This window comes from Psammomys obesus, unplaced genomic scaffold (genome assembly GCF_907164565.1).
Source record: "Psammomys obesus unplaced genomic scaffold, mPsaObe1.curated_primary_1811, whole genome shotgun sequence".
In the NCBI taxonomy this organism is placed as follows: Eukaryota; Metazoa; Chordata; class Mammalia; order Rodentia; family Muridae; genus Psammomys; species Psammomys obesus.
The window spans coordinates 14832262-14847449 of NW_026596131.1; the positions used below are offsets into that span (position 1 = coordinate 14832262).

Here is a 15188-nt window from a genome sequence, read left to right on the forward strand (position 1 = left end):
GTACTGCGCCCTGTAGGCTGTACTGTGCCCTGTGCGTGTACGGCAGGCCGTACTGCGCCCTGTAGGCTGTGCCCTGTGCGTGTACGGCAGGCTGTACTGTGCCCTGACTGTACAGCAGGCCGTACCGCGTCCCACAGGCCGTACTGCGCCCTGTAGGCTGTGCCCTGCCCTGTCTGTACAGCAGGCCGTACTGTGCCCTGTAGGCTGTACTGTGCCCTGTGCGTGTACGGCAGGCCGGCAGGCCGAACTGCACCCTGTAGGCTGTGCCATGCCCTGTGCGTGTACGACAGGCCGTACTGTGCCCTGTAGGCTGTGCCATGCCCTGTCTGTACGGCAGGCCATACTGCGCCCTGTAGGCTGTGCCCTGCCCTGTCTGTACAGCAGGCCGTACTGTGCCCTGTAGGCTGTACTGTGCCCTGTGCGTGTACGGCAGGCCGTACTACGCCCTGTAGGCTGTGCCCTGCCCTGTCTGTACAGCAGGCCGTACCGCGCCATCTGTGCACAGCCGGTAGAAAGCTGTGCTGCAGTAAGGTGGCTCCAGCCAACTCACAGAGCCAGGGCACTGCTGTTGCATTCCGTTCTGCAGCTCTGGGGACTCATCCCCGGGCCTCATGAGAGTTAGGCAACCACTCTACCCCCAGTCAGGACACAGCCGTCTGCCGCTCTCCCCACCCTCATCCCTGGAAACCACTGGCCTGTTTCGAGACCATGGCGCCTGCCATTTCGACAGGGCCCCTGTGGAGCACCACATGGTCATGTGTGCCCAGGGCAGCCCTTTGTCTTGCTGAGTGACAGTCTCTGACGTGGGTGACCCCTCCACATTTGTTGGGGAGTATTGGGATCTGTGCGTTTTGCTGATTGCTGAGCACCCAGCCTCAGCTACAGAGTGAGGCCCTGCCTTTTTTATTTTTCCTGTGGCCAGGCTGCCCGCTGCTCTGGTGTGGGCACAGGTGTGCACCCAGCCTGAGGGCCAGTTTTGAAGGCCACAGTGGGGCTCAGCTGGTCATCTCCCTGCTGCTGTTAGCCTTGGCCGCTGGCTGGCGGTGTTCTTTCTCACCTCTGGGAGAAAGGGCATGCTCCCACCAGCCAGGGGGACCTGGGCAGGTAGGCCTGCAGGGAAGCTGCTTTCTCTGGCCCCCTTACTCCCAGGGTGGACCTGCGGGCCAGGGCTCAGGCCACTGGACACCTGGATCCTGAGGATCAGGATGCCTGCCACTCTGCCGTGTTCTCATTGACATTTGCCAACTCTGTGGCAAGCCCACCAGCCTGGGGGAGGAAGGGCTGCTCTCCCAGCATGGCAAAGCCACTTACCAGCCCTTCCTGTCCATCAGTTGTCCCGAGGAGCCAGGCATCCCCGAGCCATCTATAGTACCCAGTCTGCACGGAGGGTGTGGCTTCCTGCTAGGGTGACACCCGAGGCCTGTCACCCCAGGTTTCTGAGGGACGTCCCTTCTTCCCATCACCTGAGTGAGGGCTCACAGGGCTTGCAGCAGGGTTCACTGAAGATGGGCAAGGTCCGAGAGTAGCAGCCTCTCAGCTGTGGAAGCGCAGGGCTGGCCATGCTCCTGGGGATGGCGCCTTAGCTGTGCCCTGTGCTTCAGCGTAGTGAGGCTGTGGTGGCTCCAGGTGAGCTCAGATGCTTTCACAGCCTCAAAGAAACCCTCAGCCCTCGGCTGCCACCCCATGCTGTCTTCCCCCCTTAGCCCAAAGCACCCACTGACCTGTTGCAGTACTTTCCCTTGTGGTGTGGGTGTAAGGCACCCCCAGAGGCCTCGGGGAGGGCTCGGGGCTGAAAGGCACCAACGAGCACAAAGGTGGCCTGAGTTTGAGCCCCTGAAACTCTTGAGTTGTCCCCTACTGCACATACACTGTGGCACAGGCAAAGTGTGCACGCACGCACGCACGCACGCACGCGCACGCACACACACACACACACACACACACACCTAAGTGTGGGGTTTTTAAGCATTAAAAGCTTAAAATGTCCTTTACAGGCTCATGTGCTTGAGTACTTGGCCCTAACTGGTGGCACTACTCTGGAAGGCTGTGTGACCTCAGGGGTGGCATGGATCACTGTGCTGTGTGTGGGACCTCGAGTGACCTGGATCACTGGGGCTGTGGGCCTGATGGGCTTTTAGCCTTATCTCCACTAGATGGACTGAACTTTCACAAACCGTGAGCCAAAACGAGTTCTCCCTCATGATGCTTCTTGTATTGGTCACAGCAGTAAGAAAAATAACTAACACAGCCGTCTGCAGCCGTCCCCTTAGCTTGTGTCTATCTGCTGCAGTGTGTTCTTTCACTGGCCAAACAACATTCCTTTCAAAGACACTCCTGTCTGGTTGTCCATCACTATGGGGACTCTTGCTTTGCTTCCATGCTTTTCGTTATTGTGAGTCTGGGGTGAATGTCTGCCATTTTTCCTGGTGGAGGCAAACCCGAGTGTGTGTTCCCCTTACGGCCCACAGCATTCCCAAGTGGCTGTGACACAATCCCAACAGGGCATCAGAGGGCTCACACCTCCCACAGCCACGGCAAGGTGGCGTCTTCCCCTCCGTTCCCCAGCTGTCATGGTGAACACCTAAGGTGGTGTGGTCCTGTTTCCTGTGTGTGTGTGATCCTCAGGTAGTTGGGAGCTGCCTGACCTGGGTGCTGGGGCGCTCAGTGCCCTCACCACGGAACCATCTCTCAGCACTGTCCCTTTTGTTTTGAGCTACATACACTTCCACGGTGTTTAATGGTCCGTGAGCTTTTCTCATTTGCCGGCGGCCACCGTAACCTTTAGGGACATGTCCTGTTCTGAACTAGGTCAGTTGTCTCATTATTGTGTTGTAAGAATTTTTTACTCTGAGCCAGAAGTGCTGGCCTAGTCTTTGATCCAGGCTGAGGCAGGGTTGTGAGCTCCAGGCCAGTCTGGGTGACACAGTGACTCTGGCCCAGAAAACCAACAAATAAATGCAAATAACAAAATAAAATTTGCATATAATCCAGGTATTAGAACTCGGGTGATTTTGGCCCATTTTGTAAGCTGGTTACTTTTTTATGGTTTCTTCGAAGTTCAGGTTTTTAATTTTTTTTTTTCATTGATTCCTTGTTTCACATCACGCGGCGCAATCCCACTCACCTCCCTGTTCCTTTGTATCTGGCTTTGCAGCCCCAGAAGAAAATAGTAAAAATAACCAAAACAAAACAAAGCAACCATCTTTGCGGAAGCTGTCGTGTCACGGCGTGGCCCACAGAACACCCTTCGTCCACATCTTCCCTTGCAAGTGTTCACTGCAGTGAGTCATTAGTCTGGTTCGAGGCCTCTGCTGGGCTCCTCTCAGACATCCTGCTGTTGTCCAGTGTCATGCAGATCCTGCAGCCTTGGATCAACAGGACTGGCTCAGAGCTGGCTCCCTGCACCCATGTGCCACCATAGCCTGCTCTCCTGCGCTGCAGTCGCGGTGTGGGGCCCACTCTCCTGAGCGCTGGAGCCAGTGAGGGCATGGGACGGCTCTCCTGCTCTGCTACCCTCGGAGCTGGCTCACCTGTGCCTGCTCCACCACCAGGGTCGGCTCTCCTGTGTAGCCCAGTCAGGGTGCAGGCCCTGCTCTCCCGCTCTGGTGACCTGGGCCCAGCTCTCCTGATTCCTGCAGGTGGTGAGGAGGTACTGGGCACCAAGCCCAGCACACACCCACACCACCTCACAGCAGACACTGGTGGGGCCAGCTCTGCCAGGCTCACAGCCTCGGGGGTGGGCCGGCTCTCCGGTGCTGCCCAGGCCAGGGGCAGGGCGGCTCTCCTGGGCTGCTGGTGGCTTTCCTGGGCCGCTGAGGGGCAGGGCCGGCTCTGCAGCCCTTGGACGGCTGTTTGGTTCCAGGTGGCAGCCCAGGGCAGGGATGTCCGCATGGTGTTTAGTAGTAATGTGAGCCACGTACATCCACAGACTCCTGCTGCTGCATGGCCACAGACCCAGGCCTGGCCCTCAAGCTGCAGCCAGGGCTGGGGTGTCACCCTGGCCTCCAGTAGCAGTGCTGGCCACTCACAACAGGTGGCTCCCGTCCACCCTCCAGCCTCATCCACCTGTCTTCACGGCGCTCACACTGCTCCTCTTCTCGTTCTCTCCTGCCTGTGCACCGCACACCGGCGAGCTGTGGTGGTTCCTGCTGCAGGCGAGTGCAACAGGCGGGCCCCGGGGTGTCCCCCTCTGCCCCACGGTGTGGCGGTGGGTACCTTACTGAAGCCAGGCTTACTTTCTCCTTTGCTGTTTTTGTTTCTGATGTCACAGCTAAGAAGCCCCCGCCTGACCCAAGGTTGTTATCTAGGCCTAATTTCTCTCAATCTGTGCCTTAGGTCTTTGTTGCGTTTACTTGGCATGTGGTGTGAGGTTGGCAGGTCTGACTTCATTCTCCTACAGGTCCCAGCACCACAGGTTAGCCCACCTGAGTGACTGGAGCACAGGGATCAGCAGTTCTTGGCCAGCCCAGGTGTATAGACCCTGTCATGAAAAACCAGAGAGCTGAGGATTGTGGCCCATACCTTTAATCCCATCACTTAGGAGGCAGAGGCAGGTGGATCTCTGAAGTCTGAGGGTAGCCTGGTCTACATACAGACTTCCAGAACAGCCATGGCTACACAGAAACCCTGTCTCCAAAAACCAAATGACAAGAGAGAGACAGATTGATTGCTGCATTGAAGTATTCTGGCAACCTGTGAGTGCCGATCCGTGGCGTCACCAGCCTCACCCCCCACCCCCCACCTGTCTGGGAAGTGCGTCCTCCAGCCTCCTTCTCTCACAAGACTGTTTAGGCTGTTAGAGGCCCTGGGAATTCCAAAAGAATTTTAGGATAAGCATCTCAATTTCCACAAGGATGCCAGATGGGGCTCTGACGAAGACTGCAGTGCAATCGTGGACAGAGCTGGCGAGCTGGCCCTCAAGCGCGGGGAGCCTCCAGATCCACACGTGGGTGCGTTTGTGGTTTACTGGAGTCTCTTCTCTCAACAGAGTATTATCTTTCTCAGGGTATTAGCTTTGAACTGTTGTTACATTTGTTTTCCTTTTCGTGTGTAGTGCACACACGAGGTGCATATCAGTGACTTTGGGTTGCTGTGGCAGAGCACCGTGACCAAGGCCACTTAGGGAAGAAGGAAGGATTGGCTTGTTTGGGCTACGGCAGAGGGAGTGTCCAGGATGGTGGTGAAGGCAGCGACTGCAGGAGCAGGAAACAGGGAGATCACATCTTCACCCATGCTCAGAGGGCAGAGCCAGCAAGCAGGAGCAGGGTAAGCCCGAGTTCTTGGAGCCCTCCTTCAGTGAGAAGCTCTCTCTCCAGCTAGGCTCCCCCTCCACCCAGAGCAGCACCAACCTGCTGCTCAAACATCGGAGCTGACGGCCGTTTCTCAGCAGACATCAGCTGTCCTTCCTGTCGCTTTCAGCCTTTTTGCCTTGAGACAGCGTCTCGCTGAACTGGGATAGGCCCTTCGGCCAGGGCCCTCTCGTGCTCCCCGTTTCTGTTCCCCAGTGCAGGGCTGCAGGTGTGTGTAACCATGGTGACAGGTTTTTGTGTTGACACAGGGTCTCTATTGTCCTGGCTGGCCTAGAGCTTACTATGTAGTCCAGGCTGGCCTCAAACTCACCTGTCTTTGCTGCCCAGATGCTGGCATTAAAGGTGCGCGCCACCACTGCCACACTGTGTGTTGATCTGTGTGTCACATCTGAACTGCTTGTCTCTAGCAGTTTTCATGGCCTTTCCACACAGATCATTCATCTGCAGAGAGGTAGTTTGGTGTCTCCACTTCCAAGCTGGCTGTTTTCTCTTCCCTGTCGGTGCCTGCCTATTCTGGGAAGCCCTCCATGGTTTGGGGTGGGGTGGCCAGCCCCATTTCCTTTCCTTTCCACTCCCAGCCCCAAGAGGACACTGCCACTGCACAGTGCGGCCCCGTTCCCGTGGGCAGCACAGGGCTGCAGCAGCGCGGGGCATTCGAGGATATGGCTGGTGGCTCTGGGGCACACGGTGTCAGCCCGAGGGAGACAGATCTGTCCAGGTACGATCTGAAGCTGGGAGAGAGGCCAACAGGGCAAGCGACAACCAACCCTCGAAACGGGGCCACAGCTCTAGCCAGGCCACCTGGTTCTGTTACCAGGAGAACACAGAGGCCTGCGAGGGTCAGCAGGTGGAGGTGCCAGAAGACTGGGGACCTGAGTCCGGTCCCCAGAATCCAGAGGGGGAAGGGCAGGACTGAGTCCCCAAAGCCGGCTGAAGACCTCCACTGTGTCCTGCCCACAGTGCGCACGCACTCCCGCCCACACAGACAATAACAAAGATACACGGAGAGTCTGTGACACGTGACTTTTTCCAGGGAGACAAGAACAGTCACTTGTTCATGTCGGGCAGGGAAAGATAAAACAATGATTTCACCAAGTTTCACATGGTGAAGCAGAGGATTATTGGGGTCACACACAGAGCCACTGGGGAGGGGCCTCCCAAGAGTGGGGAGCCTCTCCAGCAGCCAGCGCCCTGAAAAGCCAGGCTGCTGTAGGCTCTAACAGGCCCAAGGACCTCCCCAGCCCTGAAAGGTGTCTTGGAGCCCCCTCCTTCTGCCTGGGAGGGAAATGGCTCGAAGTTGCCAGTGAGAAGTAGCTCACCGGCCCACAAGCACCAGCGTGGCCCAGGAAGCCTGGGTTGGTGGCAGCGTGAAGCTGGTGACAAGTGTGCTTACAGGCAGATGTTCCTCTACCAGGGTCAATTCCCCTGCCTGTGAGGGGCAGGGCCTCCCAGGCCTGCTGTGAGGGGCAGGGCCTCCCAGGGCTCTGCCAGGCTTCAGGCTGCAGTGACTCTCTCTGGGAAGGGCAGAGCTGCTCTCACTCTTCTCCAGGGCCCAGCTGTACAGGGACACCCCCCACACACAGAACAGGCACTCCCAGAGCTAGGGTGAGGGTGAACTAGCACTGATCCCAGTGTTTACAGTTAAATGGAATGTCAGCTACTAGAGGATTATGGGAGTAAGCTGCTCCCTGGTGATGGGTGGAGCACCAAGAGTCTGTCTACAGCAATCATCCTGGAATATTTTCAATCTGGGTTTAAGAAGCAGCCATTTGGGTTTGGGCAGGTGTGTGGCACGCACTTCTAATGCCAGCAGTAAGGCGGCAAAAGCAGGTGGATCTCTGTGAGCTCCAGCCCAGCCTGATCTACATAGTGAGTTCCAGGGCTACATGGTGAGACCCTGCGTCAAAGCAAACAAAACCCCACTTTGTTCTCTGGCACTGACCAGTGTCCCCTTCTGCCTTGCTTAGGAAACATTTTTATGGGGGGAGTAAATATATACCTACCCTAATTGCTCTACACTAATTCCAGACTCAGAGCATTTAGCTGTAAGATTATGGGGGGGGGGGTAAAAAGATTTATTTTTATATTTTGCACACACACATACACATGTAAACATGTACACCCAGGTGTGTGCAGGTATCGGCAGAAGCCAGAAGAGGGTATCAGCTTCCAGCATCTGGAGCCACAAGCAGTTGTGAGCTGCCCTGACTGATCTCAAGGCCTCTGGAAGAGCAGCCACTCTGCAGCCCTGACTCATCTCTTCAGCACTGGCTATCTTCAGAGACACATCGGGATCCGACCAGCCTCATGGGTGTGGCAATCCTCTGTCCACCTCAGCCTTCCATTGGGATGACAGAGTTGGAGTCATGGTCCCAGCCACCCCTGGCTCTCCCTCCACGTAGAGGGCCGACACACTTCCATGCCAGCCTAGACACGGGCTGACACGGACCACAGTGGTGAGGCGTGGCAGCTGACACCATGAGAAGCCCGAGCCAGGGTTGGAGAGACTGAGGGAGCTTGCTGCTCACCTGAGACCCAGCACCCAGAAACAAGCCGGGGGTGCCACAAACGCCTGCCGCTACAGTTCCAAGTTCAAACACCCTCTTCCGGCCTCTAGCAGATACACAAGAGACAAGAGCACACACTTAGGGAGTAAACCAAGACAGACAGACGGGCGGCTGGCTTTAACCCACCTACCTGAGGTAGAAGCGTCCTGTCCGGTTGCTTTCTCCTGTCTGAAGCATCTTGCGTGGTGTGCATGCTGTCTGGGAGCTCTCTGGTCTCATCTCCCCCCCAGCTCTTCCCCAGGTAGAAAACTCAGATTCAAAATTGCACAGCAAAAAGGACAGTTTAACCGAGGGGGGGGGGGGCACCTGAGCTGTGAAAGACAGTCTGTCTGTGCGTCCCAGGAAAGGAGGAGCGTGGGAAGGCCCCTCCCAGTCCCAGGCTGGCCTTCCGTCACACTTGTGAGAGGCAGACCCGGAGAATCACACAAAGGGACCCAGGAACCGCTGAAGGCAGCAGGGCCTGAGCTGGCTAGCTTGATGGGCTGTAAAGACAGAAAAAGCAACATTCCTGAGCAGATACTAGGATTGGAACAAATTCTTCATAGCGTGATGGTCAAACTGTCCAATTTACAACCTCAAATAACTTGTCACGCAGAGGACAGACAGCGTGCGCCTGGTTCCGAAGTGAAGGCAGCCGGCGGCAGAGCTGGCTCAGCACTGGAGAGCGCCTGCTGCGCTAGCAGAGGACCCCACACCGGGGTCAGTGACCCACAACCTCCAGGGAACCACCACCCTCTGCCTTCACCCCTCTGCGGTCCCCTCCCCCCACAACATTTATTAAATGCAAATAAAAGTAAGTCTTAAAAAGCAAGCCAGCAGATACAGACTGAGTCGCACAGGTGATGAGGTTATGGGACAGGCACTTGGTGGTAGCACAGCCGCCTCACAGAGGCTGAGGCCACCACACTGCAGACAAATGGAAACATGGGAGTTCTCAACTGGAGAGCAGAAGCCACGGATGAGGGCAGAGTAGGGACTCCACATCTGCAGGATGGGGTAGTGGAGAGACTCAGCAGCAGGCGTCTGAGGACAGAGTCTGTGAGCTGGGCCACTCTGTCCAGCTGGGCAAGCTCCCTGGCCTGTGGACAGGTCAGTCTGTAGGTCCTTGTTTTCCAAGTGCAACGACCAAGTCTCCTCCCCAGAACCCACAGCTTAACATGCTGGGCATGGCAGTGTGCACCTGTAATCTCAGCCAGCTGAACTGGTGAGCACCAGGCCAACGAGAGACCCCGTCACAAAAGCCTTTCTTAGGAAGGACACTCAAAATTATCCTCCGGCTCCCCAACACATATCCACGCATGTACCTGCAAAACACTATCGAAGAAAAAATAAAGACTAGCAGGGAAATGAAATATGAACAAAAAGACTCACATTAGCGAAAGACGCCAGTTTACGAAGTCAAGAAGCTCAGTGGATTTGTAAAAGTTTTCTAAATTTTACCAATTGAATTTGTAAGACTTCAAGGAAAACTGTGAGTCCACACATCACAGTCAACATGACAGGAACCAAAACAAACACCGGAGAGCAGCCACACACACACAGGAAAGCTGCTGGCAATAGAGAGGCTGGGAGGCTGTAGGGTTCTCCTCAGAACAGGCAGAGAACTACAGCGAAACTGAGAAAGGCGCTTCAGCCCAGAGCGCAGTGACCAGAAAGAGACCTGAGCCAGAAGCTGAAGGAAAGCCCAGGGGCGCCCCGCCCAGACACGAAGGGAATGCCGTCAGAGCTGATCGGCAGCTTCAGGAAGAGGACAGAAAAGGCAGCTGAGTGCGGGACTCAGGTCTGTCACCCCTGTGAATCCAGGAGGCTGAGACAGGAGGGGGCCAAGATTAAGGCTAGCCCGTGGTCACAGCCAGACTGTCTCATAAAAGCAAAATGAAAACAGAAGTGGCAAACACGGTGGGCAACAGGGAAATCCTCTCCAGTTTAAACACCAGCATACGAACTGTCTGCTGTGACAGTGGCAGGTACACTGGTGAGATTCTCGGGGTATGGAGTCACAGTGCACAGGGCTCTGACGTCCGTCACCACGGGCAGTGTGAATGTGTAAATATCAGGGTGGACGTTTACATGTGGAGGTTACAGTCTCTGGAGTGAGGATTAAAACGACGGCGAGCCTGCCGTGCGCTGAGGCCGGAGGATCGGAAGGTGGGGATCTGCTGGGCTATCCTGAATTCAAGGCCATCGTGAGCAATGCAGTTAGAACGCGTTTCAGAACAAGACGATGGGTGTGAGGCTCCTCGGAAGAGCGCTTGTGAGATACCGTTTCCGGCACCACAAAATAACAATCCTCGTAATCAACAAGGAGGGTTGCAGCCAGAAACCCGGCAGGTTACCCAGTGCAAGAGGAGGCAGGAGACCGGGGGCGTGTGTGTCCATATGTGTGTGTATGTGAAGTCCATGTTAACAGGGTTTGTTTTGTTTTAGGCTTATTTTTACTTACGTAAGTGTGTGCTGCACGCGTGTTCAGGACCAGCACAGCCAGAAGAGGGCACAGGACGCTGGAGAGCTGGAGTTGCAGGTGACTGTCATCCTGATGTGGGTGCTGGGACCTGGACTGGGTCCTCTGGAAGGACAGCAAGTATGCTTGCCTCCCGAGCCATCTCTCCAGCTCCAGATGAAAGCAGTTCATCTGTGAGAACGGTGCACACATGTGCACGTGAGACTGTGTGCGTGTGCCATGTGTAAAGCCTGACCTTTTTTTTTTTTTTTTGAGGAATGTGGAAGACCGAACTCATAGGCAGGCTTGACAGGATGCACTGGAAAGGCCCAGAAAGACAACACTGAGAGCAGTGTGGGCTGGGGGAGGAGGGGGGAATTTCTTTGTTTTTGTTTTGAGACAGGCTATCTCTGTATCTTGGGGCTCTCCCTGTAGACCAGGCTAGCCTTTAATTTACAGAGATTCACCTACCTCTGCCTCCGGAGTGTGTGTACACTGTACCCAACTACAAGTAAAGATCTTAGCAGCACTTGGGATAGACACCAAGTGTGTGATATTTTGGCAAAGAATACGGCTGCTTTTCTGTCCTTGTCTTTTTCTCTTTTCTTTTTTTAAATTTTGAGACTCACAGTGATCCTGATTAATCAGGAGGTCTCTGCCTCCTGATTAAAGGCGTGTGCCACCACTCTTCTGCCCTTAAGAATCTGCCAGAGGCTGGATTTCAAAACAGCCTGTCACAAAACACTGTCACATGCTTCTTAGTAGTCACTCTACAATAAAAGAGGGTAAGTGGGCAAAAACAAACTCAAGATGCAGCTTAAAAAGGAAAGGAGTATCAGGAAGTTCGTTGTTGGAGCCAAGGCTTAAGCTGTCCTCAAAGAGGAAGTTAAGGAGAGGCAAGACCCCACCCAGCTACATTCCAGCCAGTGAAAGGGCCTTAGGAATAAACAAAGGCAGCCCTGTGGTTCCTAGAGTTCCTCCTAGCCAGGCAGCCACCATGGCAGTGTGGCCTCTGCGGCCCTGGGGCTGTGCTGGGCGCGGAATCGTCCACCAAGGCCGGGCAGCACTCCTCGGGCCAGCCGCTGCTCTGAGAGACCACTCCATGAAGGGTGGAGTCTCAGCTGTCTGAGACCCCAGACGTCAGTGTGTGACCTGCAGGCAGGAAGGGGAACCAAGATGTATCTTGAAGTCAGAAAAGCTGGGAGGGTGATGCCATCCAAGCCCTTTGCCATCAGACATGGGTTCCAGTTTACCCTGCTGGGTTCCAGCCCTGCTTTGGGTCAGTATCTCCTCACTGTGCCCCCTTTCCTGTGTAGTCTGTGCCATTACTGTTGGAAGTGCGTGATTTGCCTTTTGAGCTTACGGAGGCTAAAAAGACTGGCTTGAGTCTTTGGATCTTTAAACACTGTTGGAACTGGGCGAGAATGGGGACTTTCTAAGTTACGGCCTGTGGAGGCCAGTTAGCCTGTGGAGGCCAGCAAGCCTGTGGAGGCCAGGCCAGGGAGTATAATGTGGTGGTTTTCATGAGAATGGTTCCCAAAGGATCATATGTTGGAATACTTGGATCCCGGTTGGTGAAACTGTTTGGGAAGGATTGGGAGGTGTGGCCTTGCTGGAGGCGGAGTGTCAGTGGGAGTGGGCTCTGCAGTCTCCATTCCCAGTGTGTCCTCTCTGCCTCCTGCTGTCGTACAGGACACGAGCTCTCAGCTGTTCCTGCCACTGAGGCTTTCACTCTGTCATGAACTCTAACCTTCTAAACCATAAGCCCAATAATAATAATAATAATAATAATAATAATAATAATAATAATAATAATAATAGTTGTTGTTGAGACAGGGTTTTACCACACAGCCCGGAGCCCTGACTGTTCTATAACTCATTATGTAGACTAAAAAGATGAGCTTCCCCTCTGCTTCCCGAGTGCTGAGACTAAAGGTGTGCACCACCATGCCTGGCACAAAAACTTTTTCTTTAAGTTGCTTTGTTCATGTTGTTTTATCACAGCAATAGAAAAGTAACTGAGACGCCCTGCTGACTCCACATCAGACAGAGTCACTTAAGGAAAATCAATGCTCCTCCGAGAACTAGCCAAGCACCGGGGGATATAAAGTCTTCTCTATAAAAGCACCAGAGCGCGGCAGTGGCAGCGAGGGCAGCAGTGAGGGCAGGGTTGGGGTTCCAGAGGGGGACGGCGGACAGCAGAGCTGGCCATCTGCAGCTGGCCCCTGCCAAGTTTTCTCCCGCTGGTTCTAATGACAAGCCTAAGTTTTGAGAGGTAGTTGACAAGAGTGGGCTGGGCTGAGCGTGGTGGCACCTTTAATCCAAGAGCTGGCGGCTGGAGGCAGGCGGACCCCATGGCTTTGAGGACAGCCTGCTCTACACTTAGACCCTGTCTCAAAACCAAAAGCATACAAGAGCGGCAACTGGAGGGCTAGCCTCTGCTTCCCAGTGGTGGGAGGTGGCAAAGCGCTTGCGCCAACTGTGGAGAACAGAGCGAAGCAGAGGGCCTTGGCTTCCAGTGCATGGGAGACGGGGCAGGGACTCACAGCGTGGCCATGGCCGGAAGCCTTGGAGCATGGGTCTTGGCAACAGATGCCAGCCACCCCTCCAGTTGTCCTGGTGCCTCCAGCTTGGAGTTAGGCGGCCAGCCGCTCCCTGCAGGGGCGAGAGAGGGCACCACCATCGCCACTGGAGCAGAGGCTGCGGGAGTTGTGGTCTGCGTCTCTGGAGCGCAGCGGCAGGAGAAAGTCAGTGGAGCTGCTGCGAGCACAAGCAAGCACGGCTAGGCTCTAAATCAACTTTACTCACAGGGCCTGGGAAGCGGCTCAGCCGGTCCAGTGCTTGCCTAGCATGCAAAATGAGCTTTATCCTCACTCCCAAATGAACCTGGCACAGACCTGCAGGCCCAGCATTTAAGCCGCAGAGATGGGACCGGAGGAGTTCAAGGTTATCCTGGACTACACAGTGAGTGTGAGGCCAGCCTGGGCTCCACGTATCTGTCTCAACAACAAACGGGCTGGAGAGATGGCTCAGCATGTGCTCTTGCAGAGGCCCCAGGTTTGGTGCCCAGGACCCAGTGTGCCTAGAGAGAACCTGATGTCCTTTTTGGTCTCGGAGGTCCACATACATACACGTGAGCAAAATACTCTTACACATGGAGTTTTTTTTTTTAAGCAGCAGAAAGAAATGAACAAACAATACAACGTTATTTGTAAAGGCCTGTGGTGGCCCCACGCTGCAGCATGGGTGTCTATGGTCTGTACCACGAGAGTCCAACCCGTGACACCCAGCACTGGACATGTGTGCAGTGAAAGGACAGCGGCACAGACCCTGAGCCCACCCTCCCAGCATGCTTTTAACTTAAGAAAAGAGGAAGCCCTAGAGAATATAGAGGCAGTGACAGTGGAGGGTTCCGGCTGAGCCCAGACTCTACGGCAGATTTAAGACTGCCAGCTCAGACGGCCAGGCCTCTGAGCCCACAGCTGGTGACTCAGCCGCAGCCTGGAGTGAAGCCGCGGCTGTGGGCTGTGGCCCAGTGTGGCCAGAGGCCCTGGGGCCTCACTGGAGCTGGGAGGGAAGTGGGAACTCCCCTGGCCTGGCCTGAGCTAGCCACAGGCATTCCCTGCCCCCTGAGTGCCTGCCCGGGGCTCAGCGCCAAGAACTGTTTTCTTAGAAATGACTACCAGAGCCACTACCTTACAGAGGCCACTGCAGCCCTGCACAAAAGCACTTCTGTGGGACACCGGCCTGGCACCCTGCTGCTCAGTCTGACTGCCCCTGACTCCTGTGATAACTGCTCAAGAGTAGTTCACACAGCCCTTGTCTTAGCATAAGCTCTCAGGGCTGCCCGACTGTGTGACAGTGGAGACTGGGCCGGGTGTGGTGGGGCACGCCTTTAGTACCAGCACCTGAGACACAGGCAGGTGTTCAAGGCCAGCTTGGCCTACACAGTAAGTTCCAGGACAGCTGGGCCACCCAGAGACCTTGTCTCAAACAAACACACAACTTCCTCCTGGACCAATGAGAGGGCTCAGTGGCGGGGGCTCCCACAGGCGCAGGCAGGGACTTCCCCTCCCCGCCTCTGGCATGTCTATGTCAGCTAGCATCTGCCAAGCTTCCTCAGGAGTGGAGACTGCCAGCCGCCTGCGGCCAGGTGCAAGCTGGCTGTCCCCAGGCCCCTGCAAGCCCCTCCCACATGGAGCGCCGGATCCAAGGCTGAGCTCCTTAAAAAGAGGCTTGTTCAGCCCCAAGGGGTCAGCCTGGCCTTATGTACACAGAACCAAAGCTAAACAGACTCAGGGGGCTCTCTGTATGTGTGCATGCATGTACATACACATTTACTATCCGTATACCAGAGAAGGGATCCTGGATGTGGGCGGGTGGAATTCAGGAAGTGGGTGCATTCAGAGTCATATGAATGCAGCGCTCATGTATGACGTTCTCAATGGAAGACAGTCATCTCATCATCACCAACAAAGGAGACCCCGGAAGGGGCTGACAGGCTCATCAGCCACCAGGGAAACGGGAACGAAAGCCTGTACTTCCAACCCATGCTCACCAGGGTGGCCGAGGCTTAAAACAACAGGGAAGGTGCATTGATGAGAGTGTAGGGAACCTGGCGGCTTCAGACCCCTGATGAGAAGGTAAAATGGCAGCCAGCTCCGAGCAAGGTAGTACAGAGTTAGCACCACAATCAAATCAAAGGAACAACCAACCGATCAAAACCCAAAACAGCAACAAAACACCCAAGGGAAAAGGAAAAAAAAAAAAAAGATTGCAAACTTGGTGGCCGGATGGCGGTGGACAGGTTATGAACGCCCTGCCTGTCAGTTAACCCAGCAGAGCTGACACCTTAGGTGGCTGCAGGTGCAA

At 55.2% G+C, this 15188-nt stretch overlaps 1 long non-coding RNA gene across 1 annotated transcript; it reads right to left on the reverse strand.

Annotated features, from left to right (window-relative positions):
- Positions 1-7562: 7562 nt before the first annotated feature.
- Positions 7563-10506, reverse strand: LOC129665728 (uncharacterized). The gene is made up of 5 exons (XR_008718408.1): positions 10320-10506; positions 9057-9190; positions 8007-8955; positions 7838-7922; positions 7563-7647 (listed from the first exon to the last, which is right to left on the reverse strand). It is a non-coding gene; the product is annotated as an uncharacterized LOC129665728 (long non-coding RNA).
- Between the last annotated feature and the right edge of the window lie 4682 nt (positions 10507-15188).